Source organism: Tupaia chinensis, unplaced genomic scaffold (assembly GCF_000334495.1).
Source record: "Tupaia chinensis unplaced genomic scaffold, TupChi_1.0 Scaffold000001_1, whole genome shotgun sequence".
NCBI lineage: Eukaryota > Metazoa > Chordata > Mammalia > Scandentia > Tupaiidae > Tupaia > Tupaia belangeri.
The window spans coordinates 8,437,487-8,463,071 of NW_006159427.1; the positions used below are offsets into that span (position 1 = coordinate 8,437,487).

The following is a 25,585-nucleotide window of genomic DNA, read 5'->3' on the forward strand; positions in this document are numbered from 1 at the left end:
TCTTCCTCTCTCTCTCATGCATGTGCTTCATCATGAATAAGGCAAACAAACAAAAACCAAAACTTGGGCTATTCTGATTTTAGTTATGTAAAATAGTTTTTTTAAGAACAGCACTTGGGGCCAGCGGTTAGCATAATGATAAAGGTGCTGGACTCTTACATAGCTGACCCAATCCCGGATTTGGTGGCTTGAAGATCACACTGGGAACACGTGTGTATGTGCCCAAAATCCCAAGAGGAAACCAGAGGAGAAGGGATGGTCCTGTGGCTGTCCCCCCGGAGGGTGATTTCTCACTTTCCTTCTGTTTGTCTGTCTGTCTGTCTGTCTGTCTGTCTGTCGCTCTGGCTCATGCATGCGCCCTAGGACAAAAACCTAAAATAAATGAATAAACTTGACATATTCTTCTTAAATGCACTTTTCAGGTAGCTGTACTTGAGGATAGGTGTTACCTATAAATCATTTAACTCCTTTCCTTAGACCACACCCCTGGGCCTGTCTCCCATCCTCGCTGTAAAGAGAATGAGTTTTTTCAAAATATAAGTAATAGAAAGGCATCTAAAATGTAGGGACTTAATTTAACCCCATGTAAGTTTGATAAAAACTTAATAAGCAACTGCCCTCACCCTGCCCCATCCTAGCTCACTTGGACCCCAGGACCCTGATAGTCTTACCTGGACAAGCGTCCCCTCCCCGAGCTCGAATCCTGAAGGTGGTGGCTTTCTCCTGGCCAGAATTCCTGCCTTCATCCCAAGCCTTCTGTTTCCAGGACTCTGAGTCAGAAGCACAGGTTGTTACATCAGCTCACCCAACAACTCACAACTATCTTCCCAAACCCAGTACAGCATATTTTGTTCTTAGGGACAATCCCACTTCTCACTCTCCAGTTCTCAAAGAATCCATTTCTTTCTCTCCTCTTTCTCAGCCTCTTTCTCAGGTTGCTTGGATTAATAGTCAAACTATATTTCTTTATTTCAAGACGGGGTGTCGCTGTCGTGATCCTCCTGCCTCAGCCTCCCAGCTGGATGACAGGTGCACACCCACCAGCCCGGCTCTTTTTTAGATGGGGTCTCATCTCTTGGCCAGCCCAGCCTTGAGCTCACATTTCTCCTGCCTTGGCCTCCGCGCCACTAGGACCACAGGTGCTTGCCACCATACCCGGCCTTCAAGTGGCACCAGGAATCGAACCCATGAGCCTCCCATGTGGTCTGAGCCTTTGGAGCACAATATCCATGCAGCATGTGCTGCTTAGGCTGGGCCTTTAAGCCATGTTGGAATTCATATTGATCTATTCTTTTAGCCAAATTAGTGGCAGGGCCAATGGATGGAGGAGATAAAGAAACAGATTTGAATTCAGCATGAGGAACATTTTGAGTCATAGCCAATATACGGAATCAGCCTAAGTCCATCAAAAATGAATGGGCAAGGAGAATGTCGTACACACGCACAATGGAATACTACGAAGCCATTCAAAAGCAGGAAATCTTGTCACTTGAGGTTAAATGGGGGAGCCTGGAGCACTTAGTGTTCAGTGAAATAAACCAGACACAGAAAGAGAAATACACATGTTCCTATTGTGTGGAAACTGAAGAAAACTGACTTCATAGAGGTGGGAGATGAAGAAAGACCGCAGAGGCTGGGAAGGATCAGGGCAAGAGAGGGGCTTGATTAATGGAAACAAATTTACAGATAGAGGAGGGGGACCATAGTTAGCGCTGCGAAGTACAGTAGGGTGAGTATAACGAACAGTATTTGCCATAAGTCTCAGCTTCGCTGAAACAGAGGATTTTGAACATTTCAACACCAAATAATGACAAGTGGTGGAGATGATCGATGTGCTAATGACCCTGACTTAATCGCTACATGTCGTGTTATTGTCCTGGGCAATCGCATTGGACCCACAAATATGTACCCCTATTAATACTGTGTTAATCAAAATAAATTTAACAGAAAGGTAATAAAATTAGTATTTCATAGAGGCAAAATAGAAGTGTTTTATTAGACAAAAAAAAAAAATAAGTTCCTACGTATGTATTATTAAAACCGACCATTATGGGGGCTAGCAGTTGCCGTGGTGGTTAAGATTCTGGATTCTCATATGGCCAACTGCAGTTCAAGTCCGAGACCTGGTGGCTTGGAAACCACTGAGGGCATGTGTGCACGCATGCTCTAAGTGAGGAGAATGGAGGAGAAGGGGGTTGCAGCATGACCATCTCCCTGGGGGTCAATTTCTCACTTTTTCCTCTCTGTCTCTCTTCAGAAATTGCATTCACCCTGTGGCAAAAACCTAAAACAAACAAAAAAACCTGACCATCCTGGATATTATCATAAACCCAATATAATATTAAAATACATAATTATTAAAATTACATCATTATTTCTCTGCCCTAAAAAAGTGTAGAGAAGTTACTTCCTCACCCATCATTAGACTATAAGGTCCACAAGGAAAAGGATCGCTTTCTGTCCTGTTGGCTACTTTAAATCGAGCACGCAGGGCAGCGTCTGGGTCATAGCAGGTGCTTGGTGGACGTCTGCTTACCGAGGTAACGGGTGCATCGCTGCCCTTGGAGACAGGACCATTCCCTTCACCCATGCCTTCCTCAGTGGGTGGACAAAGCAGCTGCTGTCCTCGCTGGCCACTGTTCTGTGGGTATGATTCCTGTCCTGGGTGGGGGGGTCAGAGCTGTCACTATGTTGGTGGCTGTGGGTTAAACTCTGCCTGTCTGCTGCTTACAGCGTGAATGGTTCTTTCCAAGATGTTCATAAAGGAGACGTGGAAGGGAAGGCTGAGTCAAGAGCCAGTGTGGTGTTGCTGCCGCGGGGACATTTTCACTTGCCTTGTGCACTGGCCCCTCCCAGGAAATGCTCTGATGGGTGCAGGGTGGGGGCAGGAAGGGCGTGTGCTGGGTGTGCAGGTTGCCACAGCCGAGCCTTCCCCTCAGGTCCAAGAGGAAGTGTGTGGTATGTCGTGAGGATGCAGGCTGTCCCCAGTAGGGGCTCCGGTGGCCCCTGGTTTCCCTTCCAAGCTTCGAAGCTCTGCCTCTGTTGAATGACAGAGCCCAGAGCACAGCAGCGTGGTTGCAGTGTGTGGTGTGACTTGCAGCGGAGAAGGCTGGCCGGTGGAAAGGTCTTGTCTAATTCTCATGGTCTACTAATGTCTTCTGGGAGGTGCCCTGCAGGGTGGTTTTGGTTTTTGACTTCCTGTCCCAGGAGATCTGGAGGAGGAGGGAGACAAACTTTTCCACTGGGAAATTAAGAGGTACAAACACCTTCACTTCGAGCACAATGGTATTAACAGTTGCCTTGTCAGCTGCGAAGTAATTCGGATAGTCCAGAAGAGGTTAATTTAATGAGCTATGAATTCATGGTCCTTGTCTTCATCGTGTTCTCTGGCTCACTTCGTTCTGTCCCTCCTCCGTCCTTCCCTCCCCCACTGTCTGTGTCTGTGTCTCTGTCTCTGTCGTGCACACACACAGACGCTGTTCCATCTTTAGAAGTAATCATACCGGGAACCAGCAGTTAGCGTAATGGCTATGTTGCTGGCCTCCCACGTAGTCGACCGCGGTTCACGTCCCGGACCCGGTGGCTTAAAACTCAATGCCGGGCGCGTGTGCATGCGTGCCCAAGATCCTGAGAGGAGAATGGAGGAGAAGGGATTGCGGTGTGACCATCCCCCCTGGCGGGTGATTTCTCGCTTTCTGTCTCTATGTCTCTCTCTGTCTGTCTGGCAAGCGCACGCGCCCTATAGTGAAAACCTCTCCAAAGAAAAAAGAAGCCATCATGCCTTTGCCCGTCAGGATTGGTGCTGGGGTAGCCCAAGTCTCTTTCTCCGTTAGCAATGTTCACTCCATCTGGTCAGGGGACTGTTGCCAGCTCTCTTCTCTGCTCTCCTACAAGTGCCTGAGTCTCGCCGTCCAGCCCCGTCGTTTGCCTGTGCTGTTCCCTCCCACCATTCCATGCCTCTGTGCCGCCCCCCCTCGCGGTTCACCGAAGCCCTAGTCCATGCAATGCCTGTTGCCATGCAGCCAGCCAGGCAGCTCTGCTACCCGCCTCCACCGAAGCTCCCCTCTTCCCTCAGTGCTCTGTGCTGCTCTGGTGGCCTCGCTGTGACAGCCGTCGGTGGGTCAGGCCCAGCGGCCATGTCTGTGCACTACTGAGCGCCTCCTCCATCCCCTCACCTTGCCGTTTCTGATCTCACACTGAACATCTTTCTCCTTCAAGGGAATGGTGAGCTTTTTACACACACAGCTTTGGCCCCCGCCCCCAGGCTAAAGTCCAGAACCTCAGCCTGGCATGGAGGTTCTTTCTGATGTGGGCTCCTGTCCTGGTCCCCACCAGGTACCACGTTCTTGTCTCCTGTAATTGTCAGATTTCTGAGAATACCAGGCTCAGACTCAGCCTCATGGCCTTGCACAGCTGTCCCCGCTGCCTGGAACACCTTTCCCCTCTCTTTTCACTGGCTAAATCTGACTGGTCACGATAGGTGTAGTTCCAGTTGCTTCCTCAAGGGGCCAGCTGGGTTGGCGGGAGTGGGGGACGAGGGACGAACCCACATCAGAGCCTGTGCCAGATGGGATGTTTAGGTGACGCTTGATCTCCTCAGCAGAGTGAACTTCTGTAAAGGTGGGAGGGCCCCTACCTCCAGCATTGTCCCCAACACATGGCTGTCAGACGTGGCTGGTTTTCTGCTTGTCCATCTTTAGCTCTTCCAATCTATACTCAGAGTCTTTTGTCTTGGGTTACTGTTTTGCTAACAAAATATTTAGTGAAAAAGTTCCATCTGATGCAGAGGGGAATAGAGCATATGAATTGAGGTCTTTATTGTTGTTGTTATTATTTTTAGAGAGATTTTTGCTATGGGGTGCATGTGCTTGCCTGAGAGAGAGAGAGAGAGAGAGAGACAGAGAGAAAGAAAATGAGAACTCACGCCCCTGGGGGGGATGGGCACACCACAGTCCCTTCTCCTCTATTCTCCTCTTAGGATTTTAGCCACGCTCACACGTGCACCCAGTGTGTTTAAAATTGCCAGGTCCGGGACTCAAACCCTGGTCAGCCATGTGGGAGTCTAGTGCCTTAATCACTGCACCACCTGCTGGTCTTATTATTATTATTGTTAGTTATTATTTATGATTATTATTTATCAATGTATTTATTTTGCCAGAGGGTGTATGAGAGGGAGAGGGAAGCGCCCCTCCAATGGGATGTGGTCACACTGCAATCCTTTTCTCCATTTCTTCATCCCATCCGAATCCTGGGTACACACACACACACACACACACACACACACACACACACGCATGTTCCCAGCATGTTTTAAAGTTCCAGGGCCAGGATTTGAACTGCAGTGGCCATGTGGGGTCCGGCTCCCTATGTGCTGTGCATAAGCACTGTGTGACCTGGCCACCTTGTCACTGTGGCCTATTCTGTGGCCTCAGTGGCTAGATGAACTGCTTCTCCCGTTGTCACAGGATGTGCTGGATGTATTTGTCACTGAGGATTTACTAACAGTGTTGCCTACAAACAGCCATGAACCAGGTGTTTTTAATTTTGTACGTGGGTTGCTACAAGAAGACCACCGCCAGGAGATGGCCGTAAATTCAGCTAAGGTTCACGCGGGTCCCTCATTCTAATATGTAAGGGAAGCGCCCTCGGGAAGCCAAGGGCAAGACAGGTACTGGGGTTCCAGCACCCTCCAGACCTCTTGGGGATGGTACTATGTTCAGTTACTTCTTTCAGACAAAGCGTGGTCAAGTTTGGTTCACTGTATCATGCTGAGTACAGCTCCTCTGTGGAACAATCTAGACTTCCTCCACCATGCAGCTATCCCCCTCAAGGGCAAGGCTCTATCAGGATTCTAGCCTCACTGTCTTTCAGGCGAGACAGACCCTGGCCGCATGGTTGGAATGAAGGAGAATGACTTTCTATGATGGCAGCCAGGTGGCCATCTTTCTTTACCCTAAACTGAAGGTGCCAAGGCAGGATAACCTCTGCGGTGTCTTCTTGCTTGAACATTCTAGATTCTCAGTGAGGACGAAGTGTGTCTTTATAGATGCTAGTAGTAGTTAAAGCAGTTGGGGAGATGAGTCAGCTGGTGGTGTGGTGGTTAGGGCAGCTGGATCCCACATGCCTGGCAGTGTGTTCGAGTCCCAGACCTAGCAGCTTGAGAAACACACCAGGCATGTGTGCATGCGTGCCCCAAATCCCATGGTTGCACCATGACCTTGACCCCCAGGGGTCCTTTCTAACTTATCCCTTCTTTCTCTTCCTCTTTTTGGCTCTCCAGTGAGCTTACATGGCCTATAGCAAAATGTATTATATATGTAGGGAAGACTGCATTAAGACGTGAGGAATGTAGAGGCACCTCAAACACAAACGCGTTTCTGATGTAGTTGCCCAAATACCAGCACCTCCCTTTCTCATGGAATTAGGAGCCAGATAGTAAGTGGCCACTGACACTGCAGCCCAGGTGTCCCTTTAAGTGGCACCGCAGCCTTCTGGGCTGGACCAGGCCTGGTTCTCCTGGTTCACCTTTTCCTTCCGTTTGGAGATGCTGCCAATGCAAAGGAGCAGGAAGAATGGGACCGTCCGCGTTTTTCCCCTCTCGTGTGGGGAAGCAGCACTTGAAGGTGGAACATGACCACATTTTTGTCACATCTGAGTTTTCAAGTGACAGCTAAGCTGAGGGAAAAAAGGGAGGAGGAGTGTATGGAGTACGACCTTGGGCATCCGGGACGCCCTCCTGGGGACAGCTTCATACGATTCGGTCGTTGCAGGTGTGTGCCTCGCCTAACATTCACAGCGTTTCAGTCTGGAATTTTACATTTTAAAATGACCGCAGCTAAGCACACAGCTGTGATTCGGCAGGCAGTTGATGAAGGTGCTTTGCGAACCTTCATTCTGAAATGAGCCTAAGGTAGCGACCTCTCACGGTGCACAGGCGGCTCTGTTGACCTGGAGAGAACCCTTGTGTTGTGAGTGGGAAACCAGAGTTGGAAAATCTGCTTGGGACGGCCAAACAGGCATTCCAGCCTCTGTGAATGCCAGCCGAAACGGAGCCCTCTGGGTAGCTCCAAGCTGTTACCAAAAACAGAGGGGCTGGCTCCAGCTTCCCCACACCATAACCCAGCGCAGCTCAGCGTTCCCAGGGCCAGCTGCCCTGCCCCCTGAGGTGATAGTGTAGGCCCCAGAGTGACCTCCCTTACCCCGTGGGAGCCAGCCAAACCCTTGTGGTTCTTTCCATTGACAGCTGACAAGAGGAAGCCTACAGAACTCTGGGCTGTCCCAGAAGCATGTCTCACTTTATCGTGGTGATCAAAGGCTGCTTCCTAAGCTGCCTGTGTCGGGGGGAGCTGAGGATGGAGCCTTTGTGTTTTACAGGTCAACAGCCTTTGGTCTCAAGGGATCTGTCTCTCTCTCTCTCTCAAGCACACACACACACACACACACATCTATTCTTTGAACTTAGGAACACATGAACCAATGAGCTTAACAACTGGACACACGAATGTGCTGACGTGACAGAGGTAGAGGTGTCTGAATCTATAGGGAACAACTTACCTCCTTCCTGTTAGGTTGCAATGGGATGCAGGTGACCAACTCTTTACTCTAATTAACAGATCTTTGTGTAAAGTTTGGTCCAGGAGGGTCTGTCTCTTACTAGGACAGAAGGATGGAGGAAACGGCATGGCTTTCCCATTTGGAGGGTGGATAGGGGACTGAAAAACATCATTAGTGTTTTTCTTAACGCAGTCAAGGCTGAGACTCTAACGAGGTTGGGAGGATAGGAGCTAGCCATCTGCAGAGGTGGGACGCACAGAGCGGGGTGACCCAAGCAGGCCAGAAGAAGGCATGGGTGGGCGGATCATTCTAGCAGGTGGAAGGACTGGTTTCTAGGGACGGTGGCATTCCATGTCCCAGGTGTCATATATGACCTGGCTCACTGGCCTGATTGCCAGAGATATGTATGGTTCTCCAAAGATGCCTGTGTTCTAATTCCCCGAGGTGATGGACATGTTAGGTGATGTGGCAAGTAGAAATTAAGGTTTTAGTCAGCTGTCCTTGAGGTAGGGGAGATACCCGGGCTTATCCGCAGAACCAGCGTAAGTGCTCGAGTTCGCTGAAGCGGGCCAGGGAGGCAGGAGATGAGCGGCAGAGGGATGCCCTGTGGTAACAGCGCACGACCATTGCTGCCCTGAAGATGCAGGGAAGGGCCCGGGAATGTAGGCGCCTCCGGAAGCTGGAAAAGGCAAGAGAATGGACTCTCCCCTAGAGCCTCCGAGGAGAACAGTCCTGCCAATACCTTAATTTTTAGCCCTGTAAGGTCCATTTCAGTTGTCTCACCTCTGGAACTGTCAGATAATAAACCTGTGCTATTTTAAGCGGCCAAGTGTGTAGTAAATTGTTGCAGCAAGCCATAGTAAACAATTCGATATGGAAATCTGTTGCTGTTTTGGAAATATGCGACCCTCTTAATCTTTTACGGACTATAGTATAATGGAAAACATTTGGAATGTAAGTAACTTCATTACTTTGTCAAAAGTAATTCTGAGAATTTTCTAAGCTAATTGCTTTTACTAGAATAAGGGCAAAAACTGCATTTCCTTGCTATTCTATCCTCACTGCATAGAGAAGTGCCTGACTCATTCATTTTTGAACAAATGATACTTTAAATATTTTGCTTAAGAACTAAAGCAACTTGGGACTAGCAGGTGGTGTGGTCGTTAAGGCACTGGACTCTCACATGGCCAATCGTGGTTCGAGTGTTAGACCCGGTGGCTTGAAAATCATGCCAGGCACGTGTGCTTGTGTGCCCAAAATCCCAAGAGGAGAATGGAAGAGAAGGAATTGTGGTGTGACGTGGACACCCTCCCCCTCCGGGGGGTGATTTCTGGCCTTCCCTCTATCTGTCTTGTGCTGGTGAGTGCACGTGCCCCGTGACAAAAACCTTAAAAAAAAAAAAAAAAGACTAAAGCAACTGACTACAAAAAAACACAATTTATAATAAAGCGTATCATTATCATTTTGGTCCGTTTTGAGCTGCTGTAACAAAATGTCTGAGACTGGGTAATTTATAAAGAGGTTTATTTCTCTTAGTTTTAGAGGTCGAAAGGTTCAAGGTCAAAGGGGCCACATCTGGTGAGGGTCTTCTAGATGCCTGTTTCCATGGCAGAAGGACAGACAGAGAGCCAGAGGGGCTGGATGCACAGACTCGGGCCTTTTCATAATCACCAGTAATCCTCGCATGAGAGTGGAGCTCCCATGGCCTCAACGTTTCTTTAAAGGTCCCTTCTCTTCACAGGGTTACACTAGGAATTAAGTTTCCAACCCATGAACTTTGGGGACCGCATTCAAACTATAGTAACTATGATTCGAAAAACTAAGTCCAGGCTCTTGTTACAGACAAAGAATATTACACTTTGCATTGTCATTCAAGGATGAGAGACTTAGCTAGAGATTTTTTGTTGTTAGAGAATTTTTAAAGTTGGATTCAAATAGAAGTAAGTCCCTATTACTTCCTGGGGACTAGGAACTTCTCATATTTGCCTGTGATTGAAGTGGTAACCTGCTTCCTGCCTGTTCCGTAGAACTACTATTATAGGTGACAACTAGGGCCCTTGAACCAATGACAAAAAAAGTATTCATTATTTATGAGACTCAGTTTAGAAAACGGGTATCATTTACTAATCTATTAGAAATGACCTTTCCATGACATTTTTTAGAATGAAGAATATTTTTAGTGTTTATTTATTTATTCACTTGCTCATTCTGTGAAGAAGTCTTTGCTGAGGTTCTATGTGCTGGTCCTAGGAAGGCGACTTAAATGAGACGTGGCCGTGACCCTGAGGAACCCACATTCTAAATGGGAAGAAAGACAAGCAGGTTGATGATGAGAATATGGAATAGCCAGTGTTAAAATAATTTAGGGTGCCAAGAGGAGGGAACTCCCAACTCTGTCGGGAGAATGTAGTGGAGAGGAGGAGACAAGGAAACCAAATACGAAAGAACTAAGAGGGGCTTGGCAAGTGGAAGAAGGGGATTTACATAGGGGTCTTCAGAAAGTTTATGGAAAATGCACATTATGAACAAAAAAACTATGCATGAATTTCAAACCCATTTTGTACCAAAATAAACTGATACCTTAATTCTGTTTCCCTTGACATTTTTTGATGTACCCGCCTGTTAATCATCTACTGAATATCAGGCACTGTCCTAGGCACTTTTTTTTTTTTTGGAGAGGTTTTTGTTTTGTTTTGCTATAAGGCACGTGCGCTTACCAGACAGAGACAGAGAGACAGAAAGCGAGAAATCACCCCCTGGGGGGTTGGCCATGCCACAATCCCTCCTCCTCCATTCTCCTCTCGGGATCTTGGGCACACACACACATGCGCCCGGCGTGAGTTTTAAGCCACTGGGTCTGGGATGCGAACCATGGTCGACTACATGGGAGTCCGGCAACATAGCCATTATGCTAACTGCTGGTCAAAAGTTTGCCAGTTAATTTTTACCCTGATATTCTATTGACCTAACTTTGCAAAGTCACACAGAATGGGAGTTCTACGTTTTGTCTTAAAAGTCCTTGGTTCTGACACTCTTGAGAGGAGATTGGCAATGTTTTCTGTAAACAACCAGATAGCAAATGTTTCAAGATTTATGGGACATTCAGCCTCTGCTACAGCTCTTCAGTTCTGCCTTTGGAGCATGAACACCAGCATTAGATAATCTGGAAATGAATAAGCAAGGCTGTTTTCCAATGAAACTTTGACACATGTCAGTAGCGGGCTGGATCGGGCGGGCTCCTGGGCTGACTCCTGTTCTAGAATAGCCCTTATAGGTGACATTTTGTTCTGGAATATTTCTGGAGAAATAAGCTTCTCAAGTGGGTCAGTGATGACTGAGTGTTCTGGTCAGTGACAGTTTCAGAATGTATTACGGAACCTCCCAGAGAAAAGATACCAGGCTGGATTAATCATAGAGATTCAGGCTGACCCAGTTTTCTAAGATTTCACATCTTCGTGGTTAATATTTAACAGACCTCCGAGAATCCAGATATAATACATCTTTAGGACATTACAGAGGAGTCCAAAGAGAAAACCACACCAAATTAGTCTTGGCAGAGGACTTGACACGGTGTGGGTATGTGTGTGTTTTAACTCTGAGATTTGAAAAAAATAGCAGTAGAGAAGATTTGTCTGGAGCCATCGGGAAGGAATAAAGTAAAAGTGGAAGAAGGGGATTTACATAGGGGTCTTCAGAAAGTTTATGGAAAATGCACATTATGAACAAAAAAACTATGCATGAATTTCAAACCCATTTTGTACCAAAATAAACTGATACCTTAATTCTGTTTCCCTTGACATTTTTTGATGTACCCGCCTGTTAATCATCTACTGAATATCAGGCACTGTACTAGGCACTTTTTTTTTTTTGGAGAGGTTTTTGTTTTGTTTTGCTATAAGGCACGTGCGTTCACGAGAGAGACAGAGAGACAGAAAGCGAGAAATCACCCCCTGGGGGGTTGGCCATGCCACAATCCCTCCTCCTCCATTCTCCTCTCGGGATCTTGGGCACACACACACATGCGCCCGGCGTGAGTTTTAAGCCACTGGGTCTGGGATGCGAACCATGGTCGACTACATGGGAGTCCGGCAACATAGCCATTATGCTAACTGCTGGTCAAAAGTTTGCCAGTTAATTTTTACCCTGATATTCTATTGACCTAACTTTGCAAAGTCACACAGAATGGGAGTTCTACGTTTTGTCTTAAAAGTCCTTGGTTCTGACACTCTTGAGAGGAGATTGGCAATGTTTTCTGTAAACAACCAGATAGCAAATGTTTCAAGATTTATGGGACATTCAGCCTCTGCTACAGCTCTTCAGTTCTGCCTTTGGAGCATGAACACCAGCATTAGATAATCTGGAAATGAATAAGCAAGGCTGTTTTCCAATGAAACTTTGACACATGTCAGTAGCGGGCTGGATCGGGCGGGCTCCTGGGCTGACTCCTGTTCTAGAATAGCCCTTATAGGTGACATTTTGTTCTGGAATATTTCTGGAGAAATAAGCTTCTCAAGTGGGTCAGTGATGACTGAGTGTTCTGGTCAGTGACAGTTTCAGAATGTATTACGGAACCTCCCAGAGAAAAGATACCAGGCTGGATTAATCATAGAGATTCAGGCTGACCCAGTTTTCTAAGATTTCACATCTTCGTGGTTAATATTTAACAGACCTCCGAGAATCCAGATATAATACATCTTTAGGACATTACAGAGGAGTCCAAAGAGAAAACCACACCAAATTAGTCTTGGCAGAGGACTTGACACGGTGTGGGTATGTGTGTGTTTTAACTCTGAGATTTGAAAAAAATAGCAGTAGAGAAGATTTGTCTGGAGCCATCGGGAAGGAATAAAGTAAACATGCGAATGGATGACCTGTGAGAAGTCTAGCGGATAAAGCCTCGATCCCTCTGTCTTCTGGAAAAAGGCAGAAACAGCTGGTTAGTGTAACAAGGAGAGGCTATGCGAAAGGAAGTTCCAAGTCTGGATTAGAAAAGCAAAATACATCTTGACATCTTAAAGCAACAAGCCAGGAAAAAAAAAATCTGTCTTTAATAGCTGATACTGTGAGAAAAGTCACTACATTGAGAGATTTGAGCGGGAATCCTTCAGAGCAAAACAATGAACTCCAAGACTATGTCTTAAAAGAGAGGGTGTAGTCAGAAAACACCTGGAAAACCATGAAAGGACTTTGAAGTGTTCCTAAGAGGAACGTCCTGAAGCCACCTAAGGGACATATGCTGGTCCCCGCATGTGACTCAAAGAATTTCCTCTTGCTGATAAAGGAGAGGTGGGTTGAATCATAGACAGCCCTGTGGGGACTGGCGTCCTGAACCAGTAGTTATGGAGCCAGCCTACTCATTTCTTTTGAATAAAATGTTTAAAAGATGAAAAGCAAAGGGCCAGCAGGTGGCGTAGTGGTTAAGACACTGGATTCCCCCGTGGCCCTGCGGTGCAAGTTCTGGGCCTGGTTGCTTAAACTCATGCCCGGTGTGTGCGTGCTGCCTAAGATCCTAAGAGGAGAATAGAGGACAAGTGATTGCAGCATGGCCATTCCCCCCAGGGGGTGATTTCTCACTTTCTGTCTGTCTCTGGTGAGCCCACGTACCCTATAGCAAAAATCTCTCTCTCAAAAATAAATAAATAGGGAACCAGCAGTTAGCGTAATGGCTATGTCGCTGGACTCCCACGTGGTCGACCGCGGTTCGCGTCCCGGACCCGGTGACTTAAAACTCACACCGGGCGCGTGTGCGTGCATGCCCAAGATCCCAAGAGGAGGATGGAGAAGAAGGGATTGTGGCGTGACCATCCCCCCTGGGGGGGCGATTTCTCGCTTTCTGTGTCTATATCTCTCTGTCTGTCTGGCGAGCGCACGCGCCCTATAGCAAAAACCTCTCAAAAAAAAATAAATAAATAAAAATAAATAAAAGAAAAGCAGACCACATTTATAAGATCGTTCCCAGCTCAGTTGGTTCCAGCTGGACTGAAAGTTTCTTTCCAGCAGGAAGATGTGAAAAGTAGCAGTTTCTGTTGTCTCGCGAGGGCCCTGTGCTTGGTGTCCCTAAGTGTTTTGATCTATAACAGTTCCCCACCAGGAGTCAGTGCTGTTGCTCTTAGGGTTGAATTGGAGGGGAAAAATGGAAAATATGGGAGTTGATAACTTTCTGGAAGAACTACATGTTAGCAGGCTACAGTTATTCCAATCAAAACAATTTAAACTTTTCCGTGTGTTTTAAATCCTGGGCACGAATTCTGTCTTGGATGAAACAAATGTGATTTGGGGACGTGCACAGAGTCCCAGAGTATGGAATTGGAGGCTTGCTACTTCTCCAGCCACCACCCCTCACTCTAAACACAGGGATGAGACAGAGCCGGGCTTGCATTTGCGTGTCGTTTCTGGCTTCTTTCTAGTTTAGATACAACACAGCTTCATAAAACTCAGAAAGCACTTCCTCAACGTGTACATCTTGCAACAGCTGGAGAAAAAAACCTGTAAGCAGATAAATGCTTTAATAGGGATTTTTCAAAATAACAGTGTTTATGTAAAAGTCTTTACATGTAAACCAATTAAAGATTCTTACAATTCTCTTTCCCATCAGACAAAGCTTTTTTTTTTTTTGGTTCCAAATGGCAGTATGGTAAAGACTATCGTCCAAGGCAATCTTGCTGAGATTCTTTTGTTTTGTAGAGCAAGAGCGAAATGAACGGGATCTTCAAAGCATTGTTGATGTATTTTATAAAGCTTCTGAAGCCTTTATTAGCTTCGCCGGAAATCTTGGTTTCCTGGGAAGTCCACTAATGGAGTGTACCGTTTCTCACTGCAGTCTGGGCCTTACAGTCAGTGGCCAGCTTTGGAGGGATGCTGTTGCCAGATTAAATTAATAGTCAATGCTTTTACAACTTTTAAAGTCTGAAGGCGTAAAGCTATGTAGATCAAGTTAGCCTTTTCTTTATCTCAGATCACATGTCAACTCCCTGATAGCAACGGAACATGCATTTCCTAGCAACTCAGATGGCGGCTCTCCGTAGGGAACCGACCTGCCTGTCCCAGCTGCTTCCATCTTGGTCATGGCACCCGTGGTCACCCAGCTGCCCAGTCTAGCCAGCATCCACTGTCACCTCTGCTCCAAGAGCCACCTTCCCTTCTGGGGTGTCTGGGTGGCCATTTGTTGAATTCCCTGCTTCCTCTTGTCCACGCCCCACTCCCCTCACGCCCAGCCCATTTTCCTTGAAGCAACTGGAGTGAATCTTTTAATCTAAATCAAATCAGGCCACTCCCTTGCTTGAAGCCACCAGGGCTTCCAGTAACTGTTAGATACAGGCCTGAGCCTCTGGCACAGAGCCCACGTGGTCTGTCTCAGCTGTCTAACCACATCTTCTGCCGGCTCCCAGGCACTCTCCCTGGCCCTCAGGCACTCCAGCCAACCAGGCTGCCATCTGGATAGTCTCTCCGACATACTGGTCACACTCCTATCTCAAAAGCAGAGAGATAGACTTGTTTTTTTTCTCCACCTGGACACTCTCGCCCTAGATATGCATCAGCCTTTTCCCCAGCCCTTCCGGGTCGCTGCTGAAATATTTCCTCCAAGACACCTGACCTCTTTATCTCAAGATGAAACTGCCCGTCTTTGTCTCTTATCCTGCTTTTCCTGTTGGCGGACATTCAGTCCATAGGGACCTTCCGGTGGATTGGTGCGTTCACTTGTCTATAACGTGTGGGTTGGTGCCGAGAGAACGGGCTCTGCACAGGACGGCGCCGGGGCTCTGTCCGTGGTCTACAGCACCTGGAGTGGTGCTCGGCGCTCAGAGCAGGCAGGGGTGCTCGCGAGTCCCGGAGTTCCCCTGTCTCTGGTCTGGGTGCAGGGAGCACATCGCAGTGCAGTTGCGTTTTTCACTAGTCCGGGGATGGTCTTCTGTTTTCCTACGCCACTACAGAGTTGCCATTCAGCAGTCAAGATCTGTGGTAGGTTTCCCTCTTGCCTAGGGATTGGACAGTAACCTTGGTCTACTTTCACGCAGTTCAGCATTGGATCGCAGCCCCTCTGTGTGTCCGTGGGTAGCAGATTGGGTCTGCGAGGACAGACAGGTCTGCTGGACTCAGGCTTGCCTTCTTTCCTCAGCGACTCATGGCACACACTTAGCACGAGGAGAAAGCCGCGTGCTCGTCTGTTTTGAATACAAGAGAGTTCCCAATTACCTAAAGCGCGGGGGTGCCTTGAAAGACTTCCACGATCGTGGGAGCCTTGTTCCTACAAAGAGCAACCAACGGTCCTTCTCTAAATACTGTGTGGGAAAAAAAAAAAAAAAAACGGGGTGGGAATTAGTAAAGGAATTTAGATCCCTGGTTTGTAAACCTCAGGGATAACAATAGCCTCATCTCATGAGAACATTCTGTTGGTGTTACTGCTCTAAACTGCTTTTTTTTGTTGGGCCAGCAGGCCAACTACACAGTTCGAATCCTGGACGTGGCAGCTTGACAATCACGCCGGGTGCCTATGTGTGCCCAGAATCCTGAGAGGAGTCTGGATGAGAAGGGGTTGTGGTACAGCCATCCCCCCTGGGGGTTAGTTCTCACTTTCCATCTTTGTCTCTCTCCAGCAAGTACATATGCCTATAGCAAAAACAACAAAAAAACAAAAAGTCTAAAAAATTCCCTCAAAAAGTCAGCTTTATCAATGTATACTTTTTGGTTATGCAATTTTTGGTTTCTTTACACTTTTTTTCTCTCTCTTTCTTTCTTTCTTTCTTTCTTTCTTTTTTCTCGGAGAGGTTTTTGCTATAGGGTATATGCGTTCACCAGAAAGACAGAGAGAGACAGAAAGTGAGAAATCACCTCTCCCCCTTCTCCTCTATTTTCCTCTTGGGATCTTGGGCACACACGCACACGCGTCCGTTGTGAGTTTAAACCACCGGGTCCGGGCCTTGAACTACGATCAACTACATGCAGCGATGTAGCCATTACACTAACTGTTGATCTCTGCCTTTTCACTTTTTTTAAGTGGTTATGAGTAAAACTCCTCTAACCTTTATGTACAGGATTTTATGGAAATATAAGCTTAAGGTTTTTTTCTTGGGTAAATGCCTAAGGGTGAGATTGCTGGTTTATATGGTAAGTAGATGTACAACTTTATTTAAGAGAAAAAAAAGAAAGAAACCACCGAGCTGTTCTTCAAAGTAGCTGTACCATTTTGCATTCCGACTAGCAAGGAATGAGCATTCTGGGAGTGTTCTGCATGTCACGTACTTGTACCCAGTGAGTTTGCATCTCTCCCTGTTCTCCTCAATATTTATTCCAGTCCCTTTTCCTTGGCTCTTTAAATTACTTTTACTGGGGCCAGCAGGTGGTGTAGTGCTTAAGGTGTTGGATTCCCACATGGCTGACCAGGGTTTGAGTTCTAGACCTGGTGGAACTCAAACTCGCGCCAGGCGCATGTGCATGCGGGCCTGAAATCCTGACAGGAGAATGAAGGAGAAGGGAATGCAGCATGGTCATCTGCCTGGGAGGAGGGTGATTTCTCACTTTCTTTCTCTCTCTGTCTCTCCAACAAATGCATGCGGCCTATAGCAAAAAAATCTCTCTCTAAAAAAAAAAAATTACTGCTACTTCAAAGCCTTTCGACTATTGCAATTGCTTGTTTCTTTTCTTCTCTGACACGGCGCAGTGCCTTGTGTGCGGTAGGTGGTAAATGCACCCCTGCTGACTCGGATGCAGTGCACGAAATTAAACTGAGCTCAGGATAATGGCCGCCCTTAGCAGGGCTTTGGTGCCAGGTTACCCGACTTCACGGGCCACACCCCCAGGATCTAGGCAGGGAGATTCCCTAATATTTCTCTCCAGGCGAAAAGGTACCACTAGGTGTGAGGTATAAAACTGGGTTTGGGTTTTTATAGGATGAAAATCTATCTCGCCCTAGACAGAGAATTACGGAATACAAGTGCACAGTTGTCCTTGCATCTCCAGATGACGATATAAAACGTATTCACAAGTACTCAGAGCTCTCAGACTACAAGCCAAGTTTTTCTTCAATGTTTGCTACTTGTTTATATATTTTATGGTTGCTAGTGGGAAAGCAGTAGAAGCTGCCAAAGATTTTGAAGAGAAAAAAAACAAACCTCAGACGAGCCCATCAGTATAATTTTTCCACTTATAATTTTGGATAGTACCCATGTCCCTTGAGTTTGGAAGCAGAACACTTACCAGGATTTTGAGGAGCTTCCTTGAAAATGTACACTTTCCTTTTGACATTTCCTTATTACTTTTTAGGGTTTTGTCATAGGGCGCATGAACCTTCTCGGTCGGGAGAGAGAGAAAGTGAGAAAGCACCCCTCCCCCCAAGCATGGATGGCCCCACCTCAATCTCTTCTTCTCCATTCTCTTCTCGGGATTTTGGGCACCCACACGAGCAGCAGTCCGAGACTTGAACCATGCAGCTGGCCATGTGGGACTCAGCCGCCTTACCCACCACGCACCCAGCTGGTCTAACATTTCCTTTTAAGAACCTGTGTTGTCGTGGGATACAGAGGAAGGCCATCCAAGAGCAGCATCAAGTGGGCAGCATGTCCCTCCGGGAAGAAGTCCCAAGGACAGAGGGGTGGCGTTTCTGGATCTCAGCGGGGAGCATCGTGGTGCTTATTATAGCTGCCTCTCCTTCACATGTCCTCACCGAATCGTCAGTTGCTATTTTGACTGTGAACATCTTCTTGCAGCTGGTGACATGCTGATTGCTGAAAGCTGTCACAGGGAGGCCGCGCTGCCCCTCTGTCCCCTGGTATCCTTTAGGCTCTCTGCACCTACTTCTTACACGCTAGACTCGTACCTGTAACACAAAAAAAAACGAAAGAGGGTCCTGCTTATCAAACCCACCTCCTAATTTTAGAGGGAAGACATTCATGTAGAATATAGCTATCTTTCAGCTAAGAGAGAGACGGGGCAAAAAGGATGGCACAGTCAAATTGAATATATCTTTGGTCAGAACTCCCAGCGTTTGCTTAGTGAAAATCCAGTATTCAGGAAAATATTCACTCTTCTATAGATATCCTGATGTGTAAAAATATTACAAATGTAATAATCCAGGATCACAAATCTTTTATGAATTACTTTGACAGATAAAATGAGCCAATGGTCATGGCCACCAAGCGGTTGTGGCCACCTGACTGTGGTTCAAGTCCTGGACTTGGCACCTTGCTTTCTCACTTTCCCTCTTTCTCTCCATCTCTCTCTGTTGAGTGCATGTGCCGTATAGCAAATTCAAAATAATAAATAAAATTAATAAATAATTATTTTTTAAAAATGGGTCAGTGGCTAGGACTTCTAAAATGGATTGTTACTTGTTCTTTATCAAGGCTTTCTGTGTACATACACGCGTGCGCGCACATGTGTACACGCACACACACACACACACACACACACACACATCCTCACCATTAAAATGAAGCCCAGTCTTGGTGTGTCATTGAGAACTGTCCATGTCCCTTCCCTTTCCCTTTTTTCTTTCTTTTTTGGAAGAGGGCATGTGTGGTCGCCAGAGACAGGAGGAGGAGAAAGCACCCCCGTCACCCCCACGGGATATGACCACTCTGCAGTCCCTTCTTTTTCTCCTTCCCTTTGAGACTCTGAGCACATGCCCATGTGCCTGGAATATTTCCCAAGGGACTAGAACTGTGGGGTTGGCTATGAGGAATCCAGTTACCTTAACCACCAAGCCACAGAGCTGGCCCAAGGGAAGTGTGATCTTTGAAGGGCATCCCTCCCCTTCACTGGCCTTGCCTGCTACACCGTCTCCAAAGGACACCACTCCACTGTTGTCATCGCTCATTGCTCCTAACCTCGGTGCCTACACCTGCAAGCCAGCCACTTCCTAATGGCTTTTCCATGGTCTTGTTTGATCTGAGAATGATTGCCAGTATGACAAGCCTTGGGCAGCTATACAGTCTGTCTGAGGGACCGTCCCCACACTGTGACAGACACGCAGTGATGCCTGTTGGTCATTGTGTGGCCTCAGTCAGTGGAGACCTTCTAATGGGTGGATAGTTTTGCTGATTTAGGGGCACTTTATTTATTTACCTTATAAATACCCAAATAATGATAACAATTACTCTTTTATTATTACCATTGCTGTTTTTGCTCTGGCTAATCAATTCAATAAAACCTGAGTGCTGAGAATTAGCGACAGTGCTCATTTATAACCAGGAATTTGACATGAATTTAGGAGAGAGAGTGAGGTCCTTGAGAAAGAAGCAAGGTTTCCTAGACACTGGAGGCGTCTGGGCTACCCTGAAAGATAGCCTGAGATTCGTGTGAGGGTAAAGAGAAAGTATAACAGACCCTATAGAAGCATTTGGAAGAACTTTGCTCTAGGCCTCTAGGGCAAAAAGAAGGGAGAAAGTACCCAGAGAAAAGTTGGATGTCATAGCAGCCTCATCACTAAGGTCTGAAATGGAAGGGACCGTTGGACACCTGGGAGAGACCGGGACAAGACTGCTCAGTGCCCCCACCTGGAGCTCAGTGGTAAATGAATAAAACTCTCCAGAAATATCCATTCACTATGGCCACTTCCATTGCCACCTTCTGTCCGAGTTTTGAAATGTTTACCTAAAAGTGTGCCTTTCTGGCCCAGCTGTGACACAGCAGTAACACAGGTGCCCTGCAAGACTGGAAGCCATACGGCCAACCATGGGTTCAGATCCCTGGGTGGGCTTGAAAATATGCCAGACCTGCATACCCAGGATCCACAGGAGCTGCAGGGCTGGGAAAGGGGAATGAGGCATGGCTGGATCCTTTGAGGGTGCTTCTTTCTGTCTTGCATATGGCCATGTGTGTGCTCACTATCATAAAAGGAAAAAAAAAGTGTGCCTTACCCTGGTATCTCTGCTCCAGATGCCGTTGGATTTGTCAGGTGACGTGTGACTAGAATTAGTCACACAGTTTTTGCACAGGGATTGATAATCATGTCAAAGTCAGGTGTACGTTTGTATCGACCGGGAAGAAATAAGTTGGAAAGGTCAAGAAAGCCCCGAAGGGCTGAGACAAGACCTCTGGTCTAGCCCTGAGCTTAGCATCCCTTATTTGGGCCTTAACCACGACGGTCGTCCTTCTCCCAGTATCTTGCTTTTCTCTGGAACTTTTTTCTGCCTCTATACCAGTTTGACCAGTTCACAGATCTCCACCTGTCACTAAATGTGGACCCTTTTCTGACTGTATTCTTGCTCTCTTTTTCCCCACGTGTCCTGTGTTCTGAAGTTTTATTACCTAGTGACTTAGGTCAATGAGAAATTTGGAACTGAAGATTTTCAGGTACGGGCCTTTTAAACTTTCTTAGGTTCGGGTGCCCACTCTAGATTTTCCTCTGTCCCCACTCACCGTGCAGAGCCCCGAGGCCATGCTTCTTGCACTCCAAGTTTACAGAGGGCGCTGGAGGGACGTGGGACAGGGACTGTGGAATGCCGTGCTCTCTTTAAGAAGGAGGGATGGGATTCCTCTGCTGCCCACAGTGGTTTCCTTCTGCCTTTCCAACTGGCTCTTGTGGTTCTCTTGACTTCTTCCCTTTTTGAATACTTTCATGTTTGCTTCCCATGGAGCTGGTACAGGAAGAAGGTCTCTTTTTCCAAAGCAGGCAAATTCCTCCCTGGTTAGAATCCCGAGGAGAAGCCTAGAGGAAAAGAACCTTAGTTGGTCTGGCCCTATTCACAAGGCCCCAGAACTTTTTAGTAATAAACAGATTTGTGGGAGAGGAGGGAAAATGATTTTTTGGTTTTGGGGGGGACACAAAAATCAGTCTACAGAAACTCGGTCATTTGTCTCTGTTTACCACAACCATCTTTGTGGCTAAGAGTTCATGGCCGTGTGGGCCCAGCTGCAGTAGTGCGTGCCGTGCTGCTAAGGTGCTGCTCTCCACAGGCCGGGACCTCGTGGAAGGCCTGGGTTCGACTCCCAGTTCAGTCTCGAAGCTGAGTGCAGTGGCCCACGCCTATAATTCCAACAACTTAGGCAGGTGGACGTGGGAGGATGGGGACCGTGAGCAACAGGTCGACAGCCTGGCTACAAAAGGAGCCGGGCATGGTGACATGCACCTGTAGTCCCAGCTGGGAGGCTGAGGCCGGGGGATGGAGACAGATTCTTTTTATAATAGACAGATAGTTCACGGCTGTCTGGATTTCAGTAAGCAATGGTGACGCTCACTCTTTCTGCCTTGTGGAAACCACCCGGGCCGACTCTGCCCTCTCACCTGCTACAACATGCCTGCCTTAGAAGTTGCCTCCAGAGCTCTGGAGATGAGCCCTGTCCTCTCTGCACCTAGGAGCTGCAGGCTTCTGACAGCACGCCTCCTGTTTGTGGGTGGAAACCGAGAGCCAGGGAGGCCGAGGCTGGCCTTCACAGTGCTGGGCGTCACTGGCCGCCGTCCAGTCCGGGACCTTCTGTGCCTGAGTGAGCTTCGTCCTGACCTTTTCAAAAGGTGATACAGGAAGTGCTCAGGAGGAGACACAGGAGGAGATGGAGGAAGCACTTCCATAGCCTACCATGAAAGCTGTCCCAAAGCTACCCCTGTCTTAACCACCAATCAACGAACACACTGAAGGGCTTTCTCCTGAAGTCTGGGGTCTCGGGGCTGGAGCCTTGCTGTCTTCTGCACGTCTCCCCTGCTGAGTCATCAGAATGCCACGTCAGCAGTCAGCCACTTTTTTCTTTCTTTTTTAGTGAGCAAAGGGGCACATGTGCTTGCCCTAGAGCGAGAGACAGAGACCTAGAGGAGGAAAACAGCCCCTAAACAGGGATCTCCTGCTCTAATCCCTTCTCCATTTCACCATCCTGTCACAATTTGGGGCAATCTTGTGCACCCATCTCATGTGTTTATCAAGCCATTGGGGCTGGGCTTCAAACTGCAGTCAGTCACATGGGCTCTGGCTCCCTTAACCACTAGGCCATGGCAAAGTCTGGCAGTCAGTCAGGTCGAGCGTAAGGCATGACCATCACCACGTGAGTCACTGTTTACACGTGAGACACCTACTTGGGCAAACCACGTGGGGAAATATCTGTTTACTTTAGTTCTGTGCTGCCACGTTCTAGTACAGGTGGGGTTTTCCCTCGCTCCCCAGCCTCTGAGAACAAGAAATGTTGGAGATTGTCCCTGCCAAGCCAGATATGGTGGCGCACGCTTAAAGTTCCAGCTGCTCGGGAGGCTGAGACAGGAGGATCTTGAGTTTGAAGTCAGCCTAGACAACACAGCAAGACCTGTCTCTTAAAACAAAAAGCATGCATATATATTTTAACATAGTATATATACGTATGTATGTATTTTGCCAAAGAGTGCATGCACTCTCTGGAGAGAGGCAGACAGCGAGTAAGAGAGTACCCCCATGGGGAATGGTCATGCCACCATCCCTTCCCCATCACTCTCCTTTCCAGATTTTGGGCTGACACACAGGTGTCCTACATGTTTCTCAAGCCTCCAGGTCTGGGACTCAAACTGTGCCTTTGGTCGTGTGGGATCCAGCTGCCTTCGCCACCATGCTGCAGGTCGGCCCAATATATTTATATTTTTAAAATTTGTATCTATTTTTTTTTTTTGGAGAGATTTTCATTGTAGGGCGCGTGCGCTCGCCAGACAGACAGAGAGAGACATAGAGACAGAAAGCGAGAAATCACCCCCCAGGGGGGATGGTCACGCCGCAATCCCTTCTCCTCCATTCTCCTCTCGGGATCTTGGGCACGTACGCACATGCGCCCGGCGTGAGTTTTAAGCCACCGGGTCCGGGACACGAACCGCGGTCGACTACGTGGGAGTCCAGCGACATAGCCATTACGCTAACTGCCGGTTCCCAAATTTGTATCTATTTTTTAAAACAGAGAAATATACATAGATATGCACACTTAAGAATATTGGGTCAGAGGAAAAGTCATGACACATTTTTGCATAGAAAAACATGTCATGACTATTCCGATGACCCAGTCGATTGCCTGGAATTAATAGCAAAGAGAAAACCACAGCCCCGGTGCCTTAGACAGGCTGTTCCAGCCCCGGCTTCTCTGACCAGCACCCTTCCTCTCAGCAGCAGGGACCGCGGCTCTGTGTGGTTGTCCATGTCCTGCTCCGTCATGGGTTCCAGCCCATCTCCCCCTCTTCTGAGGTCTCCCTGTGTTAAGGTTCCCCTTCCCACGTCCCCTTATTTGGATGTAAATTCACATTTAGGAAAAGCTCATATTTACTGAAGATAAAGTTTGTATTTACTGCTGCCTATAGACCAAATACATGAAATTCTGGTCACCACAGAAAAATAAGTGCTTTCGATAACCATTGTATAGAAACGACTTTATCACTGAGTTTAAGGTGAATGGGAAAAAACGTATTATTTTACTGAGGACTTTTAGGAGAGATTTAAAAAGGTGCTTTAGCCCCTGCTGATAATTGGCCGTCGCTGATGTAGATGAATAATTGAAAGGGGAAAAGCCCTTCAGGGCAGCAGATTAATCACAGCCGAGGTCCTGCTTGGCGCACAGACGTGGTGGCCGCGTGTTGTTTGCTATTTTCTTTCTTCCACATCCATGTAGAGATTTTTCTTTCTCCTTTTTCAGAGAGTTCAAGTGGATAACCTTGAGGACTCGAAAAGCTGAGATATGATGGTTTGGAAGTCACTCCACATCTGAAGCCTTGATGTAAATGACAGCTTTAAAGTAAGTACCATGGGAAGAATTGGACGGTTGTGTGGCGAATACGTTGTTGGCTTTGCTTGCCTTCTGAGACTAGGTTCCATTGTGAACGGTGGTCTTACGTGCACCACAGTCAGCGAGGCAGAGCTCTGAGAAAACCAAAGCTGTCTGTGATATGTGGGACCACAGACCTTCGGGGGCATTGAGCCATCTTGATAGTTGGAGAAATCTTCAAGTGTCTTCAGTGATCATGTGTCCCCCTGTACCTGGAGCAACTCCAGGAAAGAGAAGGGGACTGTAATACTGTGGTTTGCTTTCTGAGCTGAGCTGTGGCTATGTAAGTGCTTTCAGGGCCTCTAAATTAGACCTTTTAGATAGGAATGGGGCCAGCCTCAGAAATGGGGCAGAAGCATCCTCTTCTGGGAACTATGCTCTTTGACCTGCCTTGCTAGAGACATTTTTCTCAAAGTGTGTTTCCTGGAGCACTGCTCTGTGAGCTGTTAATGCAGTGGAGATGGAGGTCTCTTCCTCAAGGGAGTTTGGGAAACAATGAATTGAAGACCGAGGAGCCTCGTGACTCTCCATGGTGTGTATAGTTGACAGTGCTATGGAACTCTGTTTTTGTGGGACGTTTTAGGACCATTGTTCCATTTGTTCATTAAATATTGATTTAACACCAGCCATGCATGGTAATGGATGCTAGGGATATAGCAATAAATGAGATTGACAGCGCTTGTGTGTAGATAAAAAATAAGTTAACAAGTAAGTAAAGGTCGTATTGATAGGTATGACAGCAAGTGTTTAAGAGAATGGTCTTTGAAGCTAGGTGGCCTGCATTTTAATCTTAGGCATGACATTTACAAGCTGCATGACCTTAGGAAGGCACATAACCTCGCTATCTTTCAACTTCCTCATGTGGAAAATGGAGATAATAGGATCTACCTTGCAGATGTTATTGTGCAAATTTAAAATTATAAGTACATGCTAGTAAACACTAAACTCTATACAAGTATCCTCAAGATTCATATATATAGTAATGTCTGAGTGCTTTGAAGGTTGTATGGTTGACTGACTGAGGAAGAGACGGTGGTGGTAGGGGAACAGGGTGGCCCAGAAATGCCCTGAAGATGATACCTGCAGATATGAGAAACAGCAAGCCATACCGCTGGTGGAAGGGAAGTACCCAGAGAGAAAAAGCAAGTGCAAAGGGTGTGTCTTGCACAGAGGAAGCTTTTGACGAAATCCAATACTTCTTCATGTTAAAACACAAAACAAAACACTCAAAGTAGGAATAAAAAAAAAAAATTATTCAACCAGAAAAGAACATCTGGAGAAAATCTACTTCACACTTAATGGTGAGGGGCTGAAATCTTTCCCTGTAAGGCCCGGG

The 25,585-nt window shown here is 47.1% G+C and overlaps 1 long non-coding RNA gene across 1 annotated transcript in view; it reads left to right on the top strand.

The window, feature by feature from the left end:
- The window catches only part of LOC114007161 (uncharacterized), a 69,901-nt gene that overhangs the window by 1,483 nt on the left and 42,833 nt on the right, over window positions 1-25,585 (top strand). The window contains exon 2 of the long non-coding RNA XR_003548800.1: window positions 24,121-24,219. This is a non-coding gene — a long non-coding RNA (uncharacterized LOC114007161). The remainder of the gene's footprint in view (window positions 1-24,120; window positions 24,220-25,585) is intronic.